Here is a 27534-nt window from a genome sequence, read left to right on the forward strand (position 1 = left end):
AATATAGAAAATAATACACTGACCACAACATGAATGAATTCACAGAAACTGCCCCCTGACCAGAAACTGACCGAACACATAGATACTGACCCGCTGACCACAAGCTGCCCGAACACACAGAAACTGACACACTGACCACAACCTGACCGACCATACCGAAATAGAACCACTGACGACATCTGACTGAACACTAAGAAACTGACCCACTGACAGCAACCTGAACAAACACACAGAAACTGACAACAGACCACAACCATACCGAACATGCAGAAACTGACATTCTGACAACAACCTGAACAAGCTCAGACCTGCGTGCGAGCAGCTGAGGAGTTCAAAAACCGGCGGCAGTTGGGGAGCGGCGGCTGATTCAGCGAACGAGGCCCGATCGGAGTGGACCTGCGTGCGAGCAGCTGAGGAGTTCAAAAACCGGCGGCAGTTGGGGAGCGGCGGCTGATTCAGTGAACGAGGCCCAACCAATTCAACAGCAGGGGAGAGAGGTAAAAAGTAATCAAAGTGTGACGTCACCAGGAAGCAGGTAAGTGATTGGTTGGTGAGTATTTCTCTCTTATTTTAAACTTTAACTCTGGTTTATAGTTTCTAAGTTCTCTCTAGTTCAGCAGGGACTGTCGGTAAACCAGTTAACTGTAGTGTAATTAGTGGGATTGATTGATTTAACTTATATTCAATTAATTAAATGGTAAGTCATGGCAGGGCAGCCGAGCCCCATGATCTGCTCCTCCTGCGATATGTGGGAACTCAGGGACACTTCCTGTGTCCCTGACAACTACATGTGCAGGAGGTGCATCCAGCTGCAGCTACTGACAGACCGCATTGCGGCGCTGGAGCTGCAATTGAATACATACTGGAGCGTTCACGATGCTCAGGACATCGTGAATAGCACATTTACGGAGGTGGACACACCGCAGGTAGAGGTTGGACAGGAAGAAAGGGAACGGGTGACCAACAGGCAGAGTCCTAGGCGCAGGCAGGTAGTGCAGTGGTCCCCTGTGGCCATCCCCCTCTCCAACAGATACACCACTTTGTGTATTGTTGCGGGGGATGGCTTTTCGGAGGTAGGCAGCAGCAGCCAACTTCCTGGCACCAGGAGAGGCTCTGCTGCACAGAATGGGAGGAAAAGAGGAGTAGAGCTATAGTAATAGGGGATTCAATTGTAAGGGGAATAGATAGGCATTTCTGCGGCCGCAAACGAGACTCCAGGATGGTGTGTTGCCTCCCTGGTGCAAGGGTCAAGGATGTCTTCGAGCAGCTGCAGAACATATTGGAAGGGAAGGGTGAAAAACCAGTTGTCGTGGTGCATATAAGCATCAACGATATAGCTAAAAAGCGGGATGAGGTCCTAAAAGCGGAATATAGGGAGTTATAAGATAAATTAAAAAATAGGACCACAAAGGTAGTAATCTCAGTATTGCTACCAGTGCCACGTGCTAATCAGAGTAGAAATAGAAGGAAACTTTAGATGAATACATGGCTAGAGGAATGGTGCCAGGTGGAGGGATTCAAGTTCCTGGGACATTGGAACCGGTTCTGGGGGATGTGGGACCAGTTCAAACCGGACGGTTTGCACCTGGGCAGGGCTGGAACCGATGTCCTAGGGGGAGTGTTTGCTAGTGCTGTGGGGGAGGGTTTAAACTAAAATGGCAGGGGGTTGGGAAACTGACCAGCGAGACAGAGGAAAGGGAAACAAGGATAAAAGCAAAAGATAGGAAGGAGAAAAACGAAAGTGGGAGCCAGAGAAATCAACGGTTAAATCAAACATGGCCACAGTAAATACTAAATCTAATAGGTCTAAGAGCGTTATAAAAACAAACCTGAAGGTTTTGTGTCTTATTGTTAGGAGCATTTGTAATAAGGTGAATGAATTGGCTGTGCAAATAGAGGTAAACAAATCTGATTTGGTTGGGATTACTGAAACGTGGCTCGAGGATGGCCAAGACTGGGAACTCAACATTCAGGGGTATTCGATATTCAGGAAAGATAGGCAAAAAGGAAATGGAGCTGGGGTAGCATTACTGGTTAAATAAGGAATTAACACAATTGTAAAGATGATGTGGAATCTGTATGGGTAGAACTGAGGAATACCAAGTGGAAAAAAACGTTAGTGGGAGTGATATATAGACCTCCAAACAGTAAGGCAGAGCTTGGGGATGGAATTAAAAGGGAAGTTAAAGAAGCGTGCAATAAAGGCACAGCAGGCATCATGGGTGACTTTAATCTACATATAGATTGGGCAAACCAAATTAGTAACAATACTGTGGAGGAGGAATTCCTGGAGTGTTTACGAGATTGTTTCCTGGACCAATATGTCGAGGAACCAACCAGAGATCAGGCCATCTTAGACTGGGTATTATGTAACGAGAAAGGATTAATTAGCCATCTTGTTGTACGAGGCCCCTTGTGTCGGAGCGATCATAATATGATCGAATTCTTCATTAAGATGGAGAATGAAGTTGTTGATTCAGAGACAAGGTTCCTCAATTTAAATAAAGGAATCTACGATGGTCTGAGGAGCGACTTGGGTAGGATTGATTGGGGAATGACACTCAAAGGATTGACGGTGGATAGGCATTGGCAAACATTCAAAGACCGAATGGATGAGCTACAGAATTTGTTCATCCTAGTTTGGAATAAAAATAAAACAAAAAAGTGACTCAACCGTGGCTAACAAGGGAAATTAGGGATAGCATAAGATTCAAAGAGAGGACATATAAATTGGCCAGAAAAAGCAATAATCCTGAGGATTGGGAGCAGTTTACGATTTAACAAAGGAGGACAAAGGGATTAATTAAGAAAGGGAAAATAAAGTATGAGAGTAAGCTTTCAGGGAACATAAAAACTGACTGTAAAAGCTTTTATAGATATGTGAAGAGAAAAAGATTGGTGAAGTCAAGCATAGGTCCCTTGCAGTCAGAATCAGGGGAATTTATAATGGGGAACAAAGAAATGGGATACACCAAATACATACATATTTTGGCTCTGTCTTCACAAAGGAGGACACAAATAACCTCCCAGAGATGCCGGGGAATATAGGGTCTGATGAAAGGGTGGAACTGAAAGAAATCTGTATTTGTAGGGAAATAGTTTTAGAAAAAGTGATGGGACTGAAGGCTGATAAATCCCCAGGGCCTGATAATCTACATCCCAGGGTAATTAAGGAAGTGGCCCTACAAATAGTAGATGCATTGCTGGTCATCTTCCAGAACTCGATAGACTCTGGAACAGTACCCATGGATTGGAGGGTAGCTAATGTTACCCCACTATTCAAAAAAACTGGTAGAGAAAAAGTGGGGAATTATAGACCAGTAAGCCTGACATCGGTTGTGGGGAAAATGCTAGAGTCCATTCTAAAAGATGTAATTGCAGAGTACTTGGAAAGCAGTGACAGGATCGGAGAAAGTCAACATGGATTTACAAAAGGTGCTTGACTAATCTACTTGAATTTTTTGAGGATGTAACTGGTAAAATAGATAAGGGAGAACCAGTGGCTGTGGTGTATTTGGACTTTCAGCAGGCTTTCGATAAGGTCCCACATAAGAGATTAGCATGCAGAATTAAGGCACATGGGATTGGGGGCAAGGTATTGACTTGCATAGAGAACTGGTTGGCGGACAGAAAGCAAATATTTGGAGTAAACGGGTCATTTTCAGTGTGGCAGGGAGTGACTAGTGGGGTACCATAAGGATTGGTCCTAGGAGCCCAGCTGTTCACAATATATAGTAATGATCTGGACGAGGGAATTTTATGTAATATCTCTAAATTTGCAGACGACACAAAGCTGGGTGGGAGGGTATGCTGTGAGGAGGATGTCGTGAAACTCCAGTACGATTTGGACTGGTTGGTTTATTGGGCAGATACATGGCAAATGCACTGCAATGTGGATAAATGTGAGGTTATCCACTTTGGTGGCCAAAACCGGAAGGCAGATTATCATTTGAATGACAATAGATTGGGAGAAGGGGATGTGCAAAGAGACCTGGGTGCTCTTGTGCACCAGTCGCTGAAGGTAAGCATGCAGGTGCAGCAGGCGGTTAAGAAGGCAAATGGTATGTCGGCCTTCGTAGCAAGAGGGTTCGAGTCAGGAACAAGGATGTCTTGCTACAGTTGTACAGGGCCTTCGTGAGACTGCACCTTGAGTATTGTGCGCAGTTTTGTTCGCCTTACCTGAGGAAGGACGTTCTTGCCATGGAAGGAGTGCAGCAAAGATTCACCAGGCTGATATCTGGGATGGCAGGAATGCTGTATGAGGAGAGATTGTGTCGATTGAGCTTATACTCACTGGAGTTTAGAAGATTGAGAGGGGATCTCATCGAAACCTAAAAAATTCTGTCAGGCCTGGACATACTAGATGCAGGAAGGATGTTTCTGATGGCTGGGGAGTACAGAACCAGGGGTCATAGTCTATGGATAAGGAGTAAGCCATTTAAGACTGAAATGAGGAGGGATTTCTTCACCCAGAGAGTGGTGAACCTGTGGAATTCTCAGCCACAGAGGGCGGTGGAGGTCAGTTCATTAAATATATTCAAGGAAGAGTTGGATATATTTGTTAAGGCTAAAGGGATCAAGGGATATGGGGAGAAGGCAGGGACAGGGTACTGAATTTGGATGATCAGCCATGATCTCATTAAATGGCGGAGCAGGTTCGAGGGGCCGAATGGCCTACTCCTGCTCCTATCTTCTATGTTTCTGTTTCTATTTCGAGAAGGCATTCGATAAGGTGCCACGTAAAAGGGTACTGCATACGATAAGAGCTCACAGAGTTGTTGGTAATATATTAGCATGGATAGATAATTGGCTAACTATCAGAAAGCAGAGTGCCGGGTTAAATGGGGCACATTCCGGTTGGCAAACGGTAACTAATTGGGTGCCACGGGGATCGGAACTGGCGCCTTAAATATTTACAATCAACATTAACGACTTGGATGAAGGGACCAAGTGTAATGGAGCCAAGTTTACAGATTATACAGAGATGGGTGGGAAACCAATTTGTGCAGAGGACACAAAGAATCTGCAAAGGGATATAGACAGGTTAAGTGAGTGGGTAAACATTTGGCAGATGGAATATAACGTGGGAAATGCGAGATTACCCACCTTGACAGGAAAAATAAAAACGCGAATTATTATTTAAATGGAGAAAGATTACAAAATGTTACATTTCAGAGGGACCTTGAGGTCCTTGTGCGTGAAACACAAAAAGAAGGGGGTTGGAGAATAAAAGCAGTGAAGTCCTGCTACAACAGTACAAGGTTATGGTGAGATCTCACCTTGAGTACTGCGTACAGTTTTGGTCTCCTTATGTAAGGAAAGATATACATGCATTGAAAGCAGTTCAGAGACGATTCAGACGGTTGATTCATGAAGAAAGGTTGAGCAGATTGGACCTATACTCATTGGAATTTCGAAGAATGAGAGGTGATCTCATTGAAACATATAAGATACTGAGGGGGCACGAAAAGTTAGATGCAGAGACCATGTTTCCCCTCGTGGGGATACCTAGAGCTTGAAGGCATAGATTCAGAATAAAAGTTCGCCCGTTTAGAACTCAAATGTGGAGGAATTTCTTCTCTCAAAGGGTCATAAATTTATGGAATTCTCTGCCACAGACAGCGGTGAGGGCTGGGTCTTTTATTACATTTAAGGCGGAGATAGACAGATTTCTACAAGATAAGGGACTGAAGGGTTATGGGGAGCGGGCAGAGAAGTTGCTTTGAGCCCAAGATCATCCATGATCTTATTGAATGGTGGAACAGTCTCGAGGGGCCAAGTTGCCTATTCCTGCTCCTATTTCTTATGTTCTTTTTAATATATAATCAAGAAAAGCAGTTGTTCTAGTACCAACCCCTTTGGCACACCACTGTGTACCTTCCTCCGGTCCGAAAAACAACCGTTCTCCGCTAATCTCTGTTTCCTGTCACCTTGCCAATTTTGTATCCACGCTGCCACTGTCCCTTTTATTCCATGGGCTTTAAATTTGCTGGCAAACCTCTTGTGTGTCACTTTATCAAACGGCTTTTGTAACTCCCTGAGTACCAGATCAACTGCATTGCCCTCATCAACCCTCTATGTTACCAGATCAAAACTCAATCAAGTTAGTTAAATATGATTAAACAGGATGGTATGTTGCCTCCCTGGTTCCAGGGTCAAGGATGTCACGGACCAGCTACAGGGCATTCTGAGGGGGGAGGGTGAACAGCCAGAGATCGTGGTCCATATCGATACCAACGACATAGATAGGAAGGTGGATGAGGTCCTGCAGGCAGAGTTTAGTGAGATAGGAAAGAGGTTAAAAAGCAGGATCTCAAACATAGTAATCTGCAGATTACTGCCAGTGCCACGTGCTAGTGAGTACAGAAGTAGAAAAATAGAGCAGATGAATGCGTGGCTGGAGAGGTGGTGTAGGAGGGTGGGCTATAGTTTCCTGAGGAATTGAAAATGTTTCTGGGGGAGGTGGAAACTCTATAAGCCAGACGGGTTGCACCTCAATGGAACCAGGACTCATACCCTCGCGGGACACTTTGCTAGTGCTGTTGGGGCGGGTTTAAACTAGCTTGGCAAGGGGGATGGAAACCTAAGTATCGAGTCAATAGGGAGGGAAGAAAAACTGGAATTGGTAAACATAAACGTAGAAAGTAAATTGAATGGACAGCGGAATCAAGGTGTAGATAATAGTTAACAAGGAGGTATGCTTGTACTAAATGATATATACTTCAATGCAAGGTGTATAGCGAACAAGGCGGATGAGCTGAGGGCACAGCTAGATACCTGGGACTATGAGATTATGGCTATTACAGAGACGTGCATGAAAGAGTGGCTGGTATGGCAGCTCAACATTTCTGGTTACAGGATTTTCAGATGGAATAGAGAGGGATATAAAGAGGGAAAGGGTGACGATATTGATTAAAGAAACTATTATTGCTGTGAGGAGGGATGATATGTTGGAGGGCTCATCAAACGAGGCCATATGGGTCGAACTGAAAAACAAAAAAGGGGCGATAACCGTGCTGGGAATGTACTACAGGCCCCCAAACAGTGAGAGGGAGATAGAAGAATAAATATGTAGACAAATTTCTGAGAAGTGCAAAAACTAAAGGGCAGTAAGAGGAGGGTATTTCAACTAACCCAATATTAACTGGGATAAAATTACTGTGAAGTGTATAGAGGATGCCGAATTCCTAACGCATCCAGGAGAACTTTTTTTAAGCCAGAATGTAGCAAGCCCAACAAGGGAGGGGTCGGTTCTGATCTCAGTTTTAGGGGAGGAAGCTGGGCAGGTAGAAGGCGTATCATTGGGGGAGCATTTTGGTGCTCATGAGCATAATTCTGTTCGAGTTAAGGTAGTTATGGGAAAGGACAAGGATAGACCAGAAATTAAAACTTTTAATTGGGGAAAAGCAAATTTTGCTAAGCTCAGAGGGGATTTTCCCAATGTGGACTGGAAACAGCAACTTGAATGTAATTCAGTTTCAGAACAGTTGGAGGCATTCAAGGAAGAGATCCGGAGGGGTCAGACCAAATATGTGCCCGTAAAGAAAAAGATGGGACAAACGAATGTAGAACCCTCTGGATAGCTAGGGACATACAGGATAGGATAAATAAAAAAGGAAGGCGTATGTCAGATACCAAGGGCTAAATACTCCAGCATCTTTATATCTATACAGAAAGTGCAGGGGTACAATTAACCACGATATTAGGAATACAAAGAGAGAGCCTCAACATTTCTTGGCATGTAAAATCAAGGAAACCTCAAAGGTGTTTCATAAATATATTAAGAGTAAGACGATAATTAAAGAAAGGGTAGGGCCTATTAGAGATAATGGGGTTTATCTGTGTGTGGCGGTGGGAGATGTTGGTAGGGTTCTTTATGAATACATTGCGTCTGTTTTCACAAAGAAGAAGAGCGAAGCAGCTTTTGCTATCGGGGGAAGAGTGTGAAATATTATTTGAAATAAACATAGTGAGAGAGGAAGCATTAAGGGGTTTAACACATTAAAAGTGGCTAAATCCCCAGGCCAGTATGAAATGTATCCCAGCATGCTAAGCAAAGCAAAAGAGGAAATAGCAGAGGCCCTGACAATAATTTTTCAATCCTCTCTGGCTTCAGGTGTGGTGCCGGAGGACTGGAGGACTGCATACAGTATACCCTTGTTTAAAAAGGGAGAATAGGATAGACGGAGTAATGATAAACCAGTCAGCCTAACTTTGGTGGTGGGAAAATTATTAGAAAGATTTCTGAAGGACAGGATAAATCTTCATTTAGAAAGAAACTGATTAATGAAGGATAGTCAGCACGGATATGTTAAGGGAAGGTCCTTACTGACAAACTTGTTTGAAATATTTGAGGAGTTAACAAGGAGGGTAGATGAGGGTAGTGCGTTTGATGCAGTGTATATGGTCTTTATCAAAGCTTTTGCTAAGCTTCCACATGGCAGACTGGTCAAGAAGTTAAAAGCCCATGGGATCCAGAGCAAAGTGTCAAATTTGGATTCAAAACTGGCTCAGAGACATGAAGCAGAGTTTGTTGGTTGATGTGTGTTTTTGTGACTGGATGGCTGTTTCCAGTGGGGCTCCGCAGGTCTCAGAACTAGGTCCCTTGCTTTTTCTGGTATACATCATTGATCTAGACTTGAATATGTATGATTCAGAAGTTTGCAGATGATACTCAAATCGGCTGTGTGGTTGATACTGAAGAAGGAAGCTGCAGACTGCAAGAAGATATCAATAAATTGGTCAGGTGTGCAGAACAGTGGCAAATGGAATTCAATCCGGAGAAGTGTGAGATAATGCATTTTGGGAGGGCTAACATGGACAGGGAATACACGTTAAAGGTAGGGCACTGAGTAGTGTAGGGAAGCAAAGGGACCTTGGCGTGCATGTCCACAGATCCCTGAAGCTAGCAGTCCAGGTAGATAAGGAGGTTAAGAAGGCATACGGAAAGCCTGCATTTATTAGCCGTGGCATAGAATACACGAGCAGGGAGGTTATGCTTCTACTGTATAAAGCACTAGTTAGGCCTCAGCTAGAGCACTGCGTGCAGTTCTGGTCACCGCATTACAGGAAAAGTGTGATATCAGTAGAGAGGGTACTAAGCAGATTTACAAGGATTATCCAGAAGTACAGCATCTTAGATATGAGGAAAGGTTGGATAGTGTCTTGCTTTGCACACCTTGTACAAAAATAATAAATTGCAGGACAACGGAGTATTACAGTTTAAACACTTTTAATGAAGCATCAGGCCTGTAAGATTTCTCAATCAATGTAGCACCGTGTGGACAAGATGGAGTCAGGACCCCCTGGGTCTTCCAAACAATAGCAATCCTTACAGATGCCTGCAGGCCAATGACAACGCAGCATGTGATCACATGTGAATATAATAGGTATTCCTTAGAGATGATAATTTGATATGCAAATGTTACATCCTCTTTCATTTAAAAGGAAAATGTTATGCATTACCTTTGCAACTTTATTCTACGTAATGTTCTTGGTAGCATCAACAAGTAAGTAATCTCAACATTTAATTGTACTGAAATCATCTCAACATTTCAATAACGACGTACAGTTATTTTTTTAGCGCAGCCATCCGCCTACACCCTTTCACAGTTCACAAGTCAAGGATAACTCTAGGCTTGAACACTCGTCCCAAATGACGGTGTTGTTCCTTGGTGTTCAGGAGGTGCCTGCAATTGTGGCGGTACACCTGTCCTTCTGGGGTGTGGATGTGATACGATCGCTCAGTGTCAGCTGGCTGGATGACGACTGCTGGCTTCCAGTAGTCATGCTCCTGGATTCTGACTGATTCTCCATTGTGCAGCGGCGGCAGTAGACTTGTTGACCTGTCATATTTCTCTTTTGGTGTTGCTGTCTCAGAACACTTTTTGCATGCACTTGCTTGCATCTGACGACCTCTGGCTGCAGCTGCTGGTTGGTGGTTGGAAGGTTTGAGCGAAGTCTGCGGCTCATCAACAGGTGCGCTGGTGACTTGAAGTTGTCAACTGGAGTGTTGTGGAACTCAAGGAGACTGATGCAGGGGTCTCTTTTGTCCGCTTTGGCATTGTCCATGAGTGTTTTTGCAATCTGGACAGTTTTTTCAGCAAGGCCATTACTTTGAGGGTAATGTGGGCTTGATGTGACATGTGTGAAATCCCATGCCTTGGCAAACGACTCGAACTCTTTTGATTTGTATTGGGGGCCATTGTCTGAGCCTACAGTCTCTGCAATGCCATGCCTGGCAAAGGCTGCCTTTAGCTTGTGGATCACAGCTGCAGATGTGGTGCTGTGAAGCTTGTCCAATTCAAAAAATCTGCTGTAATAATAAACAGTCACTATGTTGTTCCATGTGAACAGATCCATTGCCGCGACCTGCCAGGAACTGTCTGGGATATGGTGAGGTATCATGGGCTCTTTGACATTTGCTGGGTGGTGTTCTAGACAAATGGAACATTGTCCGACAATGTCCTCAATGTGTTTGCCCAATCCGGGCCAAAATATAATGTCACGTGGTCTTTGTTTGCATTTTTCTATGCCCATATGTCCAGCATGAATTTTTGGCAACATCTCTTCTCTGAGACTGGTAGGAATGATGATTTTCTTCCCTTTGAAGATGATTCCATTGATTAGTCACAATTCGTCTCTGTGGTTCCAGAATTCCGATATGCTCTGAGGGTATTTCCTCCTTTCCTCAGGCCATCCTTCATGTATGACTTTGCTCAGCAGTGTGAGTTGTGCATCTTTCTCTGTTCCTGCTCGGATCTCTTTCAGTTTTGAGGCACTCACAGGTAAGCTGTTGTACACCATGTGCACCTGCACATCCATGCCTTCACTGAGGCTGATGTCCTGGTAGCTAAGAGACTTTCTGGAGAGTGTGTCTGTTGTGTCCGTGTGTTGATAGAGACACTGAAGACGGGAGTTGGTTTCATAGGTGTTTACTAAACAAAGTCTGGAGGGGAATTAAATGATACAACACAATATACAGGCTTATATAGCCCGAGAGGCCATTACCGGCATTACAGTACACATGGGGCTCTTAAAGGCAAATACACTAAAATTTCTCCCCTTTTAGACAACCAGTACATAATATTTTAAGTAATTATTAATTACATGTTACAAGAAAAATAATCTACACATTGCTGCAGTTAATTAATTAAATGTCAGCCTCTCTGGAGGCTTCCTGACTTGGTCTGGATAACACCTCGGTGGTGTAGCAGTTTCTGCTGCTGTAGTAGGTTCTTTTGGCAAGGCTGATTCGGCTTGAATGTCAGTGTCAGGTTTATCGGGTTCCAGTATCAACGGATCGGAGGTATATATGGGTATCTCTACTTCACCGTTAGGCGTATAGAGTTGTGGTGTAGGTTGTTCCTTTTCGGATGACTCTATGATTTGGTCAGCATGGCACCTTATTATGCTTTCTCCGATGTCCACGGTATACATCAGCGGTCCTAGTCGTGTGCAGATTGTTCTAGGCTGCCATTTCTCGGTACGGTAGTCCCGGGCCAAAACTTGTTGTCCTATCTGGAAGGTTCTAGTTGGCCTTTCATTCATGCCTTGAAATTGCCGGTTCCCCGCGTCCCTTCTGATGTTGGGCTTGATCAAATCCAGCCGGCATCTTAGGCTTCTATTGAAGAACATCATGGCGGGAGTTTGGTTTGTAACCATATGTGCTGCATTCCTGTATGCGAACAAGAAGTTATCCACCTTGTGCTGAAGTTTTATGTCTTCAATACCCATGGATTTATGGCCTTCTTGAAGGTCTGGACAAACCTTTCAGCCAATCCATTGGTGGCGGCATGGTATGGGGCGGACGTGTAGTGCTTAACCCCATTGTTTTTTAAGAACTTCCTGAATTCTTCGGACACAAATTGCGGTCCATTGTCAGAACAGATCTGTTCCAGCAGCCCATTCCTGGCAAATATGGTCCTTAATACTGTGATCGTTTTTTCCGTGGTGGTGGAGGACATCTATATTACCTCTGGCCACTTGGAGTGTGCATCAACCGCGATTAAGAACATTGAGTCCATAAATGGATCAGCACAATCGATGTGTACCCTTTGCCAGGGAGATGAGGGCCACTCCCATGGATGTAGAGGGGCTTGGGGTGGTGTATTTTGGACCTTCTGGTATCCTAGGCAGCTCTTGGTCATTTCTTCGATGTCTCCATCGATACCTGGCCACCATACAAACGCCCTGGCTAGGTTCTTCATTTTCACTCCAGCCAGATGCCCCTCGTGAAGCTCCTTTAGAATTTATCCTGGAGTTTGAGTGGAATCACCACTCTGGATCCACACATCAAGGTTCCTCGGCACACTGACAGCTGTTCTCTTCTTTGTGAGAATGCTGGCAACAGTGGTTCGCCATCTGCTGGCCATCCCTTCACTGTTAAATCGTAGACCCGTGAAAGAGTCGGGTCATTTCTAGTTTCCCTTTCAATGGCAGAATTTGTTACTGGTAGACTTCCGACTATGGTAGAGTGGAAAATCTCCACTGTGTCTACGGTAGGGGCTTCTTCTACCATTGGCAATGGTAGGCGCGATAAACCGTCAGCATTCCCATGCTATTTTGATCCTTTGTATTCCATGTTGTATTGGTGTGCCCCTAGAAAAAGGGACCACCTCTGTAGCCTTTGCGCTGTCATAATGCGAACACCCTTTTTAGGGTTGAATATGGAGATGAGGGGTTGATCGTTAGTCAAAAAGATAAATTTTTGTCCGTGTAGGTAATGGTTGAATTTCTTCACTACCCATACCAAGCTGAGTGCTCCCCTGTCGATTTCGGCATACTTACGCTCAGCTGCGTTCAATGAGCGTGACGCAAAATCTATCAGCCGTTCACAGCCATCAGGGAATTTATGCGATAATACTGCTCCTGCGCCATAACGCCAGTCTGATTGGCAGTGATGGGTTGTAATGAGCCAAAACGTCTTTGGACGTGATTAAGTCTTTGCATTTATGGATGGCACGTTTACAGTCTTCGCTCCATTTCCAAATTATTCCTGTTTGTAGCAGTTCATTAAGAGGGTGTAGAAGAGTTGATAAGTTCGGTAAAAATTTATGATAGTAATTTATTAATCCCAGGAACGACATTAATTGTGAAACATTTTCAGGTGCTGGGGCTTTAATGACCGCTTCAATTTTTTCAGGTGACTTATTCAACCCTTCCTTATTAATTATGTGGCCACAATATGATACTTGATTTTGGAAAAATTCGCAATTGGGGCGATTTGCTCGTAGGCCCCGTTCTCTCAGCCTAGTGAGCACCTGCTCCAAATTGGCAAGGTGCTCGTTGTCGTTTTCTCCTGTTACAAGGATGTTGTCTAGGTAGCATTGAGTACCCGGAATCCCTTGGAGGACTTGCTCCATAGCTCTTTGCCAGATAGCTGGAGCGGATGCTACTCGGAAAACCAGTCGATTGTACTGGTACAGACCTTTGTGTGTATTTATCGTGAGATATTTTTTAGAGGCCTCTTCAACCTCCATCTGTAGATATGCCTGTGCCAAGTCAATTTTGGTGAAACGTTTCCCTCCGGATAGTGAGGCGAAAATATCTTCTATCCTCCGAAGATGATACTGTACCGTGTGAAGGATCGGGTTTACAGTCACCTTGAAGTCTCCACAGATGCGAATTTTTCTCTGTTCTTCAGATTTACCATTATTCAATGCTTTCTTCATGACTGGCTCCAATCTATTTTGGATAATACGCCTGCCTTTTCCAAATTCTCCAGCTCTGCCTCGACTGCTGGACGAATTGCGTATGGCACCGGTCTTGCCTTAAAAAACTTGGGAATTGCTGCATCTTCCACTTTTATTGAGGCGGTGATGCCTTTCAAGTTTCCTAGTTTCTCTTGAAACACTTCTTTGGCGTTGGCCAAGATGTCTTTTAATCGTTCAGGTATGACGTCATCATCGTTTTTTTTCTTACTGGTCACCGTCAGTGCCTGAATGGAGTGCCAGTCTAAACGTATTTTCCTGATCCATTCACGTCCCAACAGCGGTGGACTACCATCTTGTAGAATGTATAAATACAACTTTTGTATTTCCTTGCCGTTGTATACAACAGGCACCCTTATTTTTCCTTTGGGGTATACTTTCTGCCCCGTATATGTTTTCAAGATAATGGATGTGATTTTTAAAGGTATATGCGGAAATAGCCGCTCGTAATCCCGTCGATTTATGACGGTCAGAGTTGATCCTGTATCTAGCTTCATTTTAACTGGGGACCCTGCTATCGTGAGGGTAACCCAAATGGCCTGATAATCATCTTTGGCAATACGTTATGTAATTTGAGACAGCTTAGTCTCTTGTTTTTGGAGTCGCTATCGCTCTTCAAGTCTTCGGAGCTATTGTCCGTCATCATTTGTACCTTTCTGTACTTTTCTTAATTGATTTTCTTTTTCCTGTCTGTGGATTTTTTTTGTCCAGATCGGCATACTCGTGCAATTTGTCCAATCTTTCCGCATTGCCTGCAAGTTTTGTCCTTGAACCAGCAGTCCCTCTGGTCATGGGTGTATCTGCCACAGTGATAACATCTCTCAAAACCCTGTGTCATTTCATGGGTGCCGAAGTCCTGTGTCTTTTGTTGTATCTCTGCAGCTCCTCTTGCAGCTGCTTCGTATGATACAGCCACACTGAAAGCCTTGTACAGTGTTAAATCTTTTTCAGAAAGCAGCCGTTCCTGTGTTCCTTCATTTAAGAGAACGCAGACGAATTTGTCTCGAAGATAATCTGCTAGTCCTGCCCCGAATTGGCAGTGTTTTGATAGCTTTCTTAATTCGGTGAGGTAATCAGCATTACTTTCATTCTTGTGTTGATTTCTCTTGAAGAATTTGAATCGTTCCACTATCAGCAGCGGTGTTGGGTTTAAGTGCTCCTGTAGGGTATCAACAATTTCTTTATAATTCTTGTCCTTTGGTTTGGCTGGAGTGATTAAATTTCGTAACAGCCCGTATGTCTTTGCGCCCATTAGATTTAGCAATACTGAAGCTTTTTTTCATCTTCTATTCCATTTTGCGGTGCAATATACCTCCACTCTTTCCACATATGTGGTCGAATCCTCTATCTCGTTATCAAAAGCATCAATATTGACAGACTTAGGCATCCTAGAAATAAAATGGCACCTCCCGCGCTTCCCCGCCGCTGCTGCCGATGATAACGCTGTTTCCCGCGGTTTCCGTTCTTTTTATTTATTTGTTTACAGTTGGAGACTCGTTCCTGCCGGACTCTCTCTCTAGGTCTGAACGCCAACCTGCTTGCAGCGCCGGCCGTCTCCCGAGTGCTCCCTCCCCGTCTGTTACTGCTTGCCTCCGCTTTCTCTGCTTGGCCTAGCTGTAGAGCCAGCCGCTGGAGCCGCAGCCCGACGCCCAGGAAGGATTATTGCAGTACCTGCCACCAGCTTGGCTAGCTGGTGAAACCACAGCTTTTTCCTTTTCTTGATTTGTTCAACTTTGGACGCCAGATGAATCGATGTCCTTGAGTTGCTGCCGAATTGCAGGTAAGTCCGTTTCCAATTCGTCACCACTGTTGTGTCCGTGTGTTGATAGAGACACTGAAGACAGGAGTTGGTTTCATAGGTGTTTACTAAACAAAGTCTGGAGTGGTACTAACTGATACAACACAATATACAGGCTTATACAGCCCGACTGGCCATTACTGGCATTACAGTACACATGGGGCTCTTAAAGGCACATACACTACAGTGTCTGCGACAGCAATGTCTTTGCCTGGACGGTGAATGATTGTGAAGTCATACTTCTGTAGCTGAAGGATCATTCTATGTAGCCTTGGTGGGGCTGCGCCTAGTGGTTTCCTCATGATTGACTCAAGGGGCTTTTGGTCAGATTCCACAATGACTTGTCGGCCATAGGCGAACTGGTGGAAACGCTTACATCCAAACAGAATTGCATACAGCTCTTTCTCGATTTGAGCATAGTTCATTTCACTGTCTGAGAGAGATCTGGAAGCATAGCCGACGGGCTTTCATTCTTGCAGTAATACTGTGCCTAGTCCGTACTTTGACACGTCGACATGTAGTATGAGCTCTTTGTTGGGGTCGAAGCAGGCAAGAAATTATCCTGGTTCTCTGGTGATTAGGTCTTTCTTTTTCTGAAATGCTTTTTCATATTGTTTGTCCCACAGGAACTCACTGGATTGTTTGAGCAACTGACGCATAGGTGCGTTGATTTCGGAGAGGCTCGGGGCAAACTTGGCCAAATAGCTAACCATGCCTAGTACTGTCTCCAGCTCTGCGCGGTTCTTCAGTGGCTCCATCTTCTTGATGGCGGAGATTTTCTCTGGATCCGGCTTAATGCCATCAGTTGAGAGGTGATGTCCGAAATAACTGATCTCGGTGGATCCGATTAGGCTTTTCTCAGGGTTGAGCTGGATACATTTCTCCCGTGGTCTTTGGAGCATCGCACGGAGGTTCCTGTCATGATCCTCTCTATTCATGCTACAGATGAGGATGTCATCTACGATTGCGACTAGTCCATCAAGGCCTTCATAATTTTCATTGATCTTCCACTGGAATTCATCCTGAGCTGAGATAAGACCAAATGGTAAACGCTGATATCGGTAGCATCCAAATGGTGTGTTGAACATTGTTAGCTTAGAAGACTCTTCCGTGAGCTTGATATTCCAGTATCCTGATCGTGCGTCCATTACACTGCTCCCACTAGCTTGGGTGTGATGTCATCTAGCGTTGGTAGAGGGTTGTGAGGGTGTTTGATAGACTTGTTCAAATCTCTGGGGTCGAGACAAACTCTCAGCTTGCCTGTACGTGGTTTCTCAACCACTACTAATGCGTTGACCCACTCTGTCGTTCTGTTTCCCGGACGATGATTTCTGTATACTCCATGCTCTGCAGCTCCTCCTTCATCCGACTACGTAGAGCAAGGGTTATCCTTCTCGGTGGGAAAACCACAGGGGTTGCTGCTGTGTGAAGGTGAATAGTGCATTCACCTGGGAATAGTCCAATTCCTTTGAAAACGTCAGCAAACTCCTCCATGACTGTCTGCTTCTCAACTGGTGCTGTCAATGATAGCACTAGCTTGACGAGGTCCATGTCTAAACATGCCTTTAGACCTAGCACTGGAGGTGCTCGAGTGTCAATAACGTAAATGTCCAGCATCATGTCGCTTTCTTTGTACTTGCATTTCATCCTGCATGTGCCTTTTACATTGAGCTGCTCACCCCCATAGCTGGTCATCCTTTGTGAGGTGGGCTGTAGCTCACACTCATCCTTCAAGCTGTGATACTCACTCAGAGGAATTACATTAACCTGAGATCCAGTGTCTAGTTCAAACTTAAGCTCTTTGCCCTGTTTTTCTATCTCAATATCGGCAAAAGCTTGCTCAGTCTCTGAAATCTGTTTTTTCTGTGACACAGAATCAATAAACAGTTCCTGTGCATTTGGCTCTCTATCTGGCATTTGGCTGTCACTTACTGTGTGTCGTGTTTTTCCGAAAACAGTCCTGCAGACGTTAGCAAATGGTTCCGTTTACCACATTTACTACATTGCCTTCCTTTGGCAGGGCAGTACTCCTTTTCTCCATGCGAGTTGCTTCCAGAATTTCCACAGTTTGTGAAGCGTTTTATGTCTGTGTCGCCCATTTTTAGAACTCTCTCTGTTCTGAAACACGCACTCTGGGCAGTGTTCTTTGGTGTGTATCTATTAACTGCGTGCACTTTCTGTTCACTCGAGATGCTCATGGCGCTGTTTTTGGTTTTCAACTGCGCTTGGGCTATCTCGTGCGATCTAACTATGTCCGTAGCTTTTTCCAGCTTTAGCCCGGACCCAACATTCCAAAGTTTCTCTCTCACTTTAGCTGAATGTATTCCAAACACGATGCAGTCTTTGACCATCTCATCTTTATCTGCATATACACAGTCTTTTACCAGCAGTTTTAACTGAGTCACGAATTGTTCAAACGACTCACTAACTCCTTGTACTTTCTCCTGAAACTTGTACCTAGCGAATATCGTATTTGTCTTGCTTGGGCATCACATATGCTTCAAAACGGTCAAAATAACTTTTCAATACCTTTGCTTCATCCGCGGTGAGAGACCATGTCTTAAAAATGTCTCTCCCATTTTCTTCGATCCACAGGAGTAGGTAGCTGCATCTTTCATCCTCCCCTTTGCTTTTCAGTGGACCCAAAAACATTAACTCCACTTGTTGTTTGAACTTGCACCGTTCTCTATGTAATTTCAAAGATTCCCAATTCATTCGATGTAAGGGAGCTCCAACGATGTCCATTTCAAATCCGTGGTCTGACACCATGTCCAGTTTTGCACATCTTGTACAAAATTAATAAATTGCAGGACAATGGCGTATTACAGTTTAAACTCTTTCAATGAAGCATCAGGTCTGTAAGCTTTCTCAATCAATATAGCACCGTGTGGACAAGAAGGATTCAGGACCCCCTGGGTCTTCCAAACAATAGCAGCCCTTACAGAAGCCTGCAGTCCAATGACATATCAGCATGTGATCACTTGCGAACATAAAAGGGTCACTGGCAAGGCTTGGAAGCTAAGCAGAGACAGGCCTGGTTAAGTACCTGGTAGGAGTGACCATCAGGGAAGACCAAGTGCAGAAGGTCACGGAAGGAGCCCCGAGGAGGGGCGTTTGGTGAGAAGGTCACGGAAGGACGAGCAGCTGGTGAGCGGGCATTGGGCTGAAGATTGTCGGACAGGAGGAATGGTGGAAATGGAATGGCGGCACGCAGCGGCTTTGCTTTTCCCAGTCATGGGAGCTTGCAAGATCACATTTCGTTGTTCATGTACTTGTGCAATGACAAAAAGTTGAATTATTATTATTACAGTTGCCTGCGGGCCAATTATAATTCGATATGCAAATGTTACAGATAGGCTGGGTCTGTTTTCCTTGGAACAGAGGAGGCTGAGTGGAGACCATATTGAGGTGTATAAACGTAGGAGGGGCATAGATAAAGTGGATTAAAAGGGCGTATTTGCCTTAGCAGAGGGGTCAAAGACCAGGGGGCCACGGATTTAAATAATTGTTGGATGGTTTAGAGGGGATTTTGAGGGGACATTTCTTCACCCAGACGGTTGTGGGTGTCTGGAACACGCTGCCTGAATGGGTGGTAGAGGCAGGAAACCTAACCACATTTAATAAGTACTTGGATCTCCACTTGGGATGCTCTAACCTGCAGGGCTGTGGACCAAGAGCTGGGAAGTAAGATTAGCTGGATAGCTATTAGTTGGCCGGCGCAGACACCATGGGCCGAATTGGCCTCATTCCGTGCTGCAACTTTATTTGATTCTATGATTTACCTTTGAAATATCCGTGCTGGCTATCCTTATTTAATACACACTTGTCCAAATGACTGTTAATTTTGTCCCGGATCATCGTTTCTAAAAGCTTCCCCACTATCAAAGTTAAACTTATGGTAAATGTTCTGTCGTTGCTGAGTTTATCCTTACAGCCTTTTTTGAACAAGGGTGTAACCTTTGCAACTCTCCAGTCCTTTGGCACCACCCGCATATCCAAGGAGGATTGGAAGATTATCACCAGTACCTCTGCAATTTCTACCCTTAACTCCCTCTGTATCCCGGCCGCTCCTGCTGACTTATCTACATTAAGCACAGCCAGCCTTTCTAGTACATGGTGTTTTCCATTTTAGCCCATCCAGTCTCTCAACTACCTCCTATTTCACTATGCCTTTGGCAGCATCTTCTTCCTTGTTGAAGACTGATGTAAAGTATTCATATAGTTTGAAGTATTCATATAGTAACCCGCTAGACTCCATAATAACAGAAAAAGAACTAGTTGAAAAACTCAAGGACCTGCCACCAGGAAAAGCTTGTGGTGCAGATGGCATACTAAGCGAGATGATTAAACACACAGACGATAAAATGAAACTGGCAATCCTAAAACTCTTCAACTTTGTTCTGAGTGTCGGTTACTTCCCTGATATCTGGAACAAAGGACTCATAACGCCCATATACAAAAGTGGGGACAAAGTCGACCCAAATAACTATCGAGGGAACTGTGTAAACAGTAACCTGGGGAAGGTATTCTGTAGTATCATATACAAAATACTTATAAACTTCCTTGAGGAGCACAATGTCTTCAGTAAAAGCCAAATTGGATTCCTGCCAAACTATAGAACATCAGATCATATCTTCACCCTACAGACCCTAATTGACAAACACGTTCAGGAAAACAAAAGCAAAATCTATGCATGCTTTATAGATTTCCAGAACGCTTTCGATTCCATCTGGCACGACGATTTATTCCTGAAACTTATCGAAAGCGGGGTAGGGGAATAATATATGATGTAATTAAATCAATGTATACAAACAACAAATGTGCAGTTAAAATTGGAGACAAACAAACAAAATACCTCCCACAGGGGCGGGGGGTGGCGCAGGGCTCGCCCATCTCACCGACAGTCTTTAATATTTACATAAATGAACTGGCTAAACTACTTGAACAATCTACAGCACCTGGCCTCACCCTAAATGAATCCAAGGTTAAATTCCTCCTCCATGCAGAGGACCTGCTTCGGCTGTCACCAACTAAGGAGTGTCTACAGCAGAACCTGGATCTGCTGGAGTCGTTCTGTCAGACCTGGGCCATGACAATATATCCCCAAAAAACCAAAGTCCTTTTGTTCCAGCAACGATCCAGACATCAGGGACCCAAAATAAATTTCACACTAGGAACAACCAAAATTGAACAAACCACTAACTACACATACTTGGACTTAAAAATGAGTTCTACGGGAAATTTTCATCTGGCTGTGAATGAACTGAAAGAGAAAGCAAGAAGGGCTTTATATGCCATTAAAAAATCAATCCAAATAGAAATCCCAATTAGCATTTGGCTCAAAATTTTTAAATCAGTAATTGAACCAATTGCACACGATGGCAGTGAGGTGTGGGGACCGCTAACACAACAAGAAGTTGCAAAATGGGACAAACACCCAATTGAGATCCTACATGCAGAATTCTGTAAAAGTATCCTCCGGACTCAAAGGAAAACCGTAATCAATGCATGCAGGGCAGAACTAGGCCAATATCCATTATTAATCACTATCCAAAAAGAGCCACCAAATTTTGGAAACACCTAGAAATGAGCAACCCCCAATGCTATCATTACGAAGCACTGAAATGCCAAGAGAGGACCATAAAGACGAATACCCTCAGTCAACTAGTCCTGGGACCCAGTGAAGTAACTACTAACACTACTAACAATAACCAGCCCCAGGACAGTGACAGCATAACACAAAGAATTCGACCCAACACAATCGTCGCTAAGCAAAAGGAAAAATATCTGTCATATTGGACAGAAACAACAAAAACCCAAAGCAAACTCAATTGCTACTTGGCCCTAAACAGACAATACAACATGGCTGATTAGCTGACCATGGTAAAGGATAGCAAACTGAGAAAAACCTTGACAATGTACAGACTTAGTGAACATAGCCTGGCGATCGAAAAAGGTAGACCCGGCTACCAAGAGAGGACAGGATATGCTGTCACTGCAGTCAGGGAGTGGTGGAGACAGAGATGCACTTCCTCACAGAAAATATCAGGGCATAAGGGAAAATTTCTAACCAAAAATCACAAAAATATGCCCGGAATTCCGAAATTTGAATGACGACCAAAAACTCCAATACCTACTTGGGGAAGAGAGAAATTGCGTAACCTTAGTGGCACACTATGTTACAGCTTGCCATAAACAGAGGGACAACCACTAAATATAAGAAAAGAGTATATACAAATTATATGAATGTATATTTATACACTCAGGGATATATCTGTTTATACACTGTATGGATAGATCTGTATTTTTGTGTACAATCTTGAATGTTTTTCGATGCTTTGGCAACATAAGATGTACCTTGTCATGCCAATAAAGCGATTTGAATTGAATTGAATAGTATCTCATTCATGCCCTCTGCCTCCCCTCGTAGGTCTCCTTTTGGCCCTCAATCGACCCACCCCTCCTCTTATTACCCGTTTACTATTTATATGCCTATAGAAGACTTTTGGATTCCATTTTATGTTAGCTGCCAATCTATTCTCATATGCCTGAAAAATGTGGGCGCAGGTTTGGTCTGAAATTGATTAAATCAATGTTGAGGCCCGAAGGCTGTAAATTGCTGTGGTAAACCACTGTTATTGTTATTCACTGTTGTTGTTGTTGTTGCACACTGTTGTACCTATGCATGCCTCAACATGTCTCGGCTGGCTCCACCCACAGGCCCAGGTATAAAGGTGATTGACCTGCAGCCCCCTGCCTTCTTGGAACCCAGTCAACCACGAGAGGCATGCTCTGTTCTTTGCTAATAAAAGCCTTTAGTTACTCTCCTAGCTCTCTGTCTTTTATGAGTAATTGATAGCACATCAATTTTATTAGCAAAAACAAAATGTTGACAAACGCTGAACAGCAGGCTGCTGCACCAAACGCTGAACAGCAGGCTGCTGCACCAAACGCTGAGCAGCAGGAGCTGCTGCGAGCCCTCAGACCAACATGCCTGGACCTAGACCCCCAAGAAGCGGGTTCGGCTACCAAATTCGCGCATTGGCTGCGTTGCTTTGAGGCCTACCTGCAAGCCTCAACTGTGAACCTGGACGAAAACAAGTTGGAAATCCTGGCCTCAAAGGTGAGCCACCAAGTTGATACAATAATCCAGGACGCGACGAACTACGCGGCGGCTATTGATCTGCTAAAAGGGCAATACGCATGCCCGGTAAATACGGTCTATGCCAGGCACCTCTTAAGATCCCGCAGACAGCAGCCCGGGTAATCGGTGGAGGCCTTCCTACGGGCACTACGGATACTCGGCCGAGACTGCGATTGCAAAGAAATATCAGCCGCAGCACACACGGAGGGACTGATCCGAGATGTTTTCGTTGTGGGTCTAAGGTCCGACTACTCCCGGCAGAGACTGTTGGAAAAGGGAGAAATGGCCCTGAGAAAGGCAGTGTCCCTCGCGCTCTCGCTCGACGTGGCCCACAGGAATATGGACGCCTTCTCCCCTAACCGCTCAGCAACGTGGACGCCACAACCTTGGGTTATGGGACCGCCACCTTCAACTGCTGCTGCGATGTCCAAGGCACAGAAATGTTATTTTTGTGGCCAGGGAAAACACCCCAGAGCATGCTGCCCGGCGAGAAACGCTACCTGCTCCGGCTGCGGGAAGAAAGGACACTATGCCAGTGCCTGCAAATGTAAAACCACTAATGCCAGCAGCGCCGCGTGCGAACCGTGGGGGCAGCCATCTTGTCCGCCATCTTGGGCTCCCCCAGCCACGTGGGGATCGGGACCATGGGCGCCGCCATTTTGTCCGCCATCTCGGACGTCTCCAACTTCAACCACGGGGGACCCGGGCTCAACCACCGCCTCATCTGACGACCACATCGACTCGCTCGACCATACGCTGGCCTCCGTGACGCTGGACCAATCTCTCCCTCATCAACTGTCCAGGTCCATGATGGACATTACGGTAAATGGCCGCGCCACTACCTGCCTTATTGACAGCGGGAGCACGGAAAGCTTTATCCAACCCGACACGGTGCGCAGTTACTCTCTCCCGGTCCTGCCGACGCGACATCGGATCTCTTTGGCTTCCAAAGGCCAGTCAGTGGACGTCGGTGGCTACTGTGTAGTGACCCTTTCAGTAAGGGGCACAGAATATAACAATTTTAAACTCCTGGTCCTGCCCCATCTTTGCGCTGCCGTTCTACTGGGGTTGGATTTTCAGTGCCACCTTAAGAGTGTCACATTAGCGTACGACGGACCCCTCCCCCCACTCACAGTCTGCAGCCAGCAGCTTTTAAATCGCCCGCCGCGCACCATTTGCAACCTCTCCACCCTTAAAGTCCCCCCCCCTCCTTGTTCACTAACCTCACCCGCGACTGTAAGCCCATCACTACCAAAAGCAGGCGTTACAGTGCCGGGGATAGGAGCTTCATTAAATCCGAGGTAGCAAGACTCCTGAAGGAAGGGATTATTGAAAGTAGCACCAGCCCATGGCGAGCACAAGTGGTGGTAGTGAAGACTGGCGAAAAACAGCGCCTAGTTATTGACTACAGCCAGACGATCAATCGCTACACCCAGCTAGATGCATACACACTCCCCCGCATATCTGACAGGGTCAATCAGATAGCACAATACCGGGTGTTCTCGACGATTGATCTGAAGTCGGCATACCACCAGCTCCCCATCAGGGCTGAGGACCACCAGTACACAGCTTTTGAAGCTGACGGTCTTCTCTACCACTTCCTCAGAGTTCCCTTCGGCGTCACCAACGGGGTTTCAGTCTTCCAACGGGAGATGGACTATATGGTTGACCAGAACGCGCTCCAGGCCACTTTCCCCTATCTAGACAACGTCACCATCTGCGGCCACGACCAGCAGGACCATGATGTTAATCTAGAGAAATTCCTCCGTACGGCCCAGCGGCTGAACCTAACATACAACAAGGACAAATGTATGTTTCGTACCAAGCGCCTTGCCATTCTTGGCTGTGTAGTGGAGAACGGAGTCATCGGACCCGACCCTGACAGGATGCGCCGCCTTATGGAGCTCCCCCTCCCCCACGGCCAAAAAGCACTGAAGAGATGCCTAGGGTTTTTCTCGTACTATGCTCAGTGGGTGCCCAACTATGCGGACAAAGCCAGACCACTCATCAAGTCCACCTCCTTCCCCCTGACAGCAGAGGCCTGTGCAGCCTTCACTCTCATAAAAGGAGATATTGCGAAGGCCACAATGCACGCAGTGGATGAGTCCATCCCTTTCCAAGTAGAGAGCGATGCGTCCAACTTTGCCCTAGCTGCAACCATTAACCAGGCGGGGAGACCCGTGGCCTTTTTCTCAAGGACCCTCCAGGGCCCCGAGATTCGACACTCCTCTGTCGAAAAGGAGGCCCAGGCCATTGTGGAAGCTGTGCGACATTGGAGGCATTACCTGGCCGGGAAACGATTTACCCTGATGACTGACGAGCGTTCAGTAGCTTTTATGTTTAATAATAAGCAGAAGGGCAAAATCAAGAACGACAAGATCTTGAGGTGGAGAATCGAACTCTCCACCTACAATTACGATATCTTGTACCGGCCCGGGAAACTCAATGAGCCCCCAGATGCCCTATCACGTGGTACATGCGCCAACGCGCAGGTCGATAGACTAAAGACCCTCCACAATGACCTCTGCCACCCGGGGGTCACCAGGTTTTTTCACTTCATCAAATCCCGTAACCTGCCCTACTCCATCGAGGAGGTCAGGACCATGACCAGGAACTGCCAAATCTGTGCCGAGTGCAAACTGCATTTTTATAGGCCAGACAGAGCAAGCCTGATCAAAGCCACGCGCCCCTTTGAACGGCTGAGCATCGATTTTAAAGGGCCCCTCCCCTCCTCCGACCGCAATGTGTACTTCCTCAACATAATTGATGAGTACTCCCGTTTCCCGTTTGCCATCCCTTGCTCAGACATGACCAGTACCACGGTCATTAAATGTCTGAATGACCTCTTCACCTTGTTCGGTTTCCCTAGCTATATTCATAGCGACAGGGGCTCATTCTTTATGAGCGACGAACTCTGGCAGTACCTGCTCTCGAGAGGTATCGCTACAAGCAGGACCACCAGCTACAACCCCCGGGGGAATGGCCAGGTGGAAAGGGAGAATGCGACGGTCTGGACGGCAGTCCTTTTAAACTTGAAATCTATGGGCCTTCCGACCTCTCGCTGGCAGGAAGTCCTCCCTGTGGCGCTCCATTCCATTCGGTCACTGCACTGTACAGCCACCAATGCTACGCCTCACGAGAGAATGTTCTCCTTCCCCAGGAAGTCCACATCGGGGATCTCGTTACCGACATGGCTGACTTCTCCAGGACCCGTCCTACTGCAGAAGCACGTGAGGTCCCATAAGATGGACCCCCTGGTCGAGAGGGTGAGCCTCCTCCATGCCAACCCTCAGTATGCTTACGTGGTGTACCCGGACGGGCGGGAGGACACAGTCTCCATACGAGACCTCACACCTTCGGGTGCTCCCGAAACACCTCCCTCGCCAACCACCACTACCCACACCTACCCCCAGTACGCTTACGTAGCGTACCCGGACGGGCGGGAGGACACAGCCCCCACACGAGAACTCGCACCTTTGGGTGCCCCTGAAACACTACCATTGCCATCCACCACTACCCACAACCCAACCCCGCTAGACGGCATGCCGCAGCCCCAGGACCCGTCATTGACCACCCAACCACTCAATGAGACGCCAGATTCAACGTTGGATGCTGCACCATCACCGCCGCCACCACGACGATCAGGACGGCATACAAGGCCACCTGATAGACTTACTTACACGAACCTTTAGTACACTTCACCCCGCCGGACTCAATTTTAAACAAGGAGTGAATGTGGTAAACCACTGTTATTGTTATTCACTGTTGTTGTTGTTGTTGTTGCACACTGTTGTACCTATGCATGCCTCAACATGTCTCGGCTGGCTCCACCCACAGGCCCAGGTAAAACGGTGATTGACCTGCAGCCCCCTGCCTTCTTGGAACCCAGTCAACCACGAGAGGCATGCTCTATTCTTTGCCAATAAGAGCCTTTAGTTACTCTCCTAACTCTCCGTCTTTTATGAGTAATTGATAGCGCATCAATTGCCTAATGGAAAGAGGTGTTGTTCCTCGAGTGTCTTTGTAGGAGGCCGAGGACAGAGTGGTCAGAGTGGGAGTGGAGCGCTTGTCACTTTAATTCTCCGCTCCACTCCCTCTCTGACTGCAGCTGAGGCGGCAGCTGTTGATGATTCTACCATCCCCACTTGTAACATATAACCACTCCTGCCTCCCACTGTATCACAGACCGTCCCTTTTGCTATTTCCTCCCCTCCCGCTTTTAACTGCACCCTATACCTGCTTACAATCTGTTACATCTCTAACTTTTTCCACTTCTGAAGCGTTAACTGTTTCTCTCTCCACGGGTGCTGCCTGACCGGCTGAGTGTTTCCAGAATTTTCTGTTTATATCTTAGGCGTTCTTGGATTCACACATAGTCTGACCCCACCTAAAATTTCATACTTTACTGCTATCTGTCTCTCCCAATGCTTTGTAAACCTTTTTTCCCCTTTCTAATGCCACATCCTGGCGCCCCTCCCCCTGGAAGATTAGTTTAAACCCTCCCCAACAGCTCTGGAAGATGAGTTTAAAACGCCCCTCAAACTCCCCGTGAATATATTGGTTCCTTGCTCTGTTGAGGTGCAAATTGTTTGGCCTGTAGAGGTCCCACCTCCCCGGGAACCGGTCCCAATGTCCCAGGATTCTAAAGCCTTCCCTCCTGCACCATATCTCCAGCCACGCATCCACCTGCTCTATCCTTCCATTCCTAAACTCACTGGCTCGTGGCACCGGGAGTAATCCGGAGGTTACAACCTTTGTCCATCCTGCTTTTTAATCGCTTTCCTAGCTTCCCTATAATCTGCCTGCATGGGCTCATTCCTATTTCTGCCTATTTCATTGGTACCGATATGGACCACGACCTCAGACTGATCTCCCTGCAC

Source organism: Somniosus microcephalus, unplaced genomic scaffold (genome assembly GCF_052327205.1).
Source record: "Somniosus microcephalus isolate GS21.2 unplaced genomic scaffold, FLI_Smic_1.0 unresolved_chr5, whole genome shotgun sequence".
Classification (NCBI taxonomy): Eukaryota; Metazoa; Chordata; class Chondrichthyes; order Squaliformes; family Somniosidae; genus Somniosus; species Somniosus microcephalus.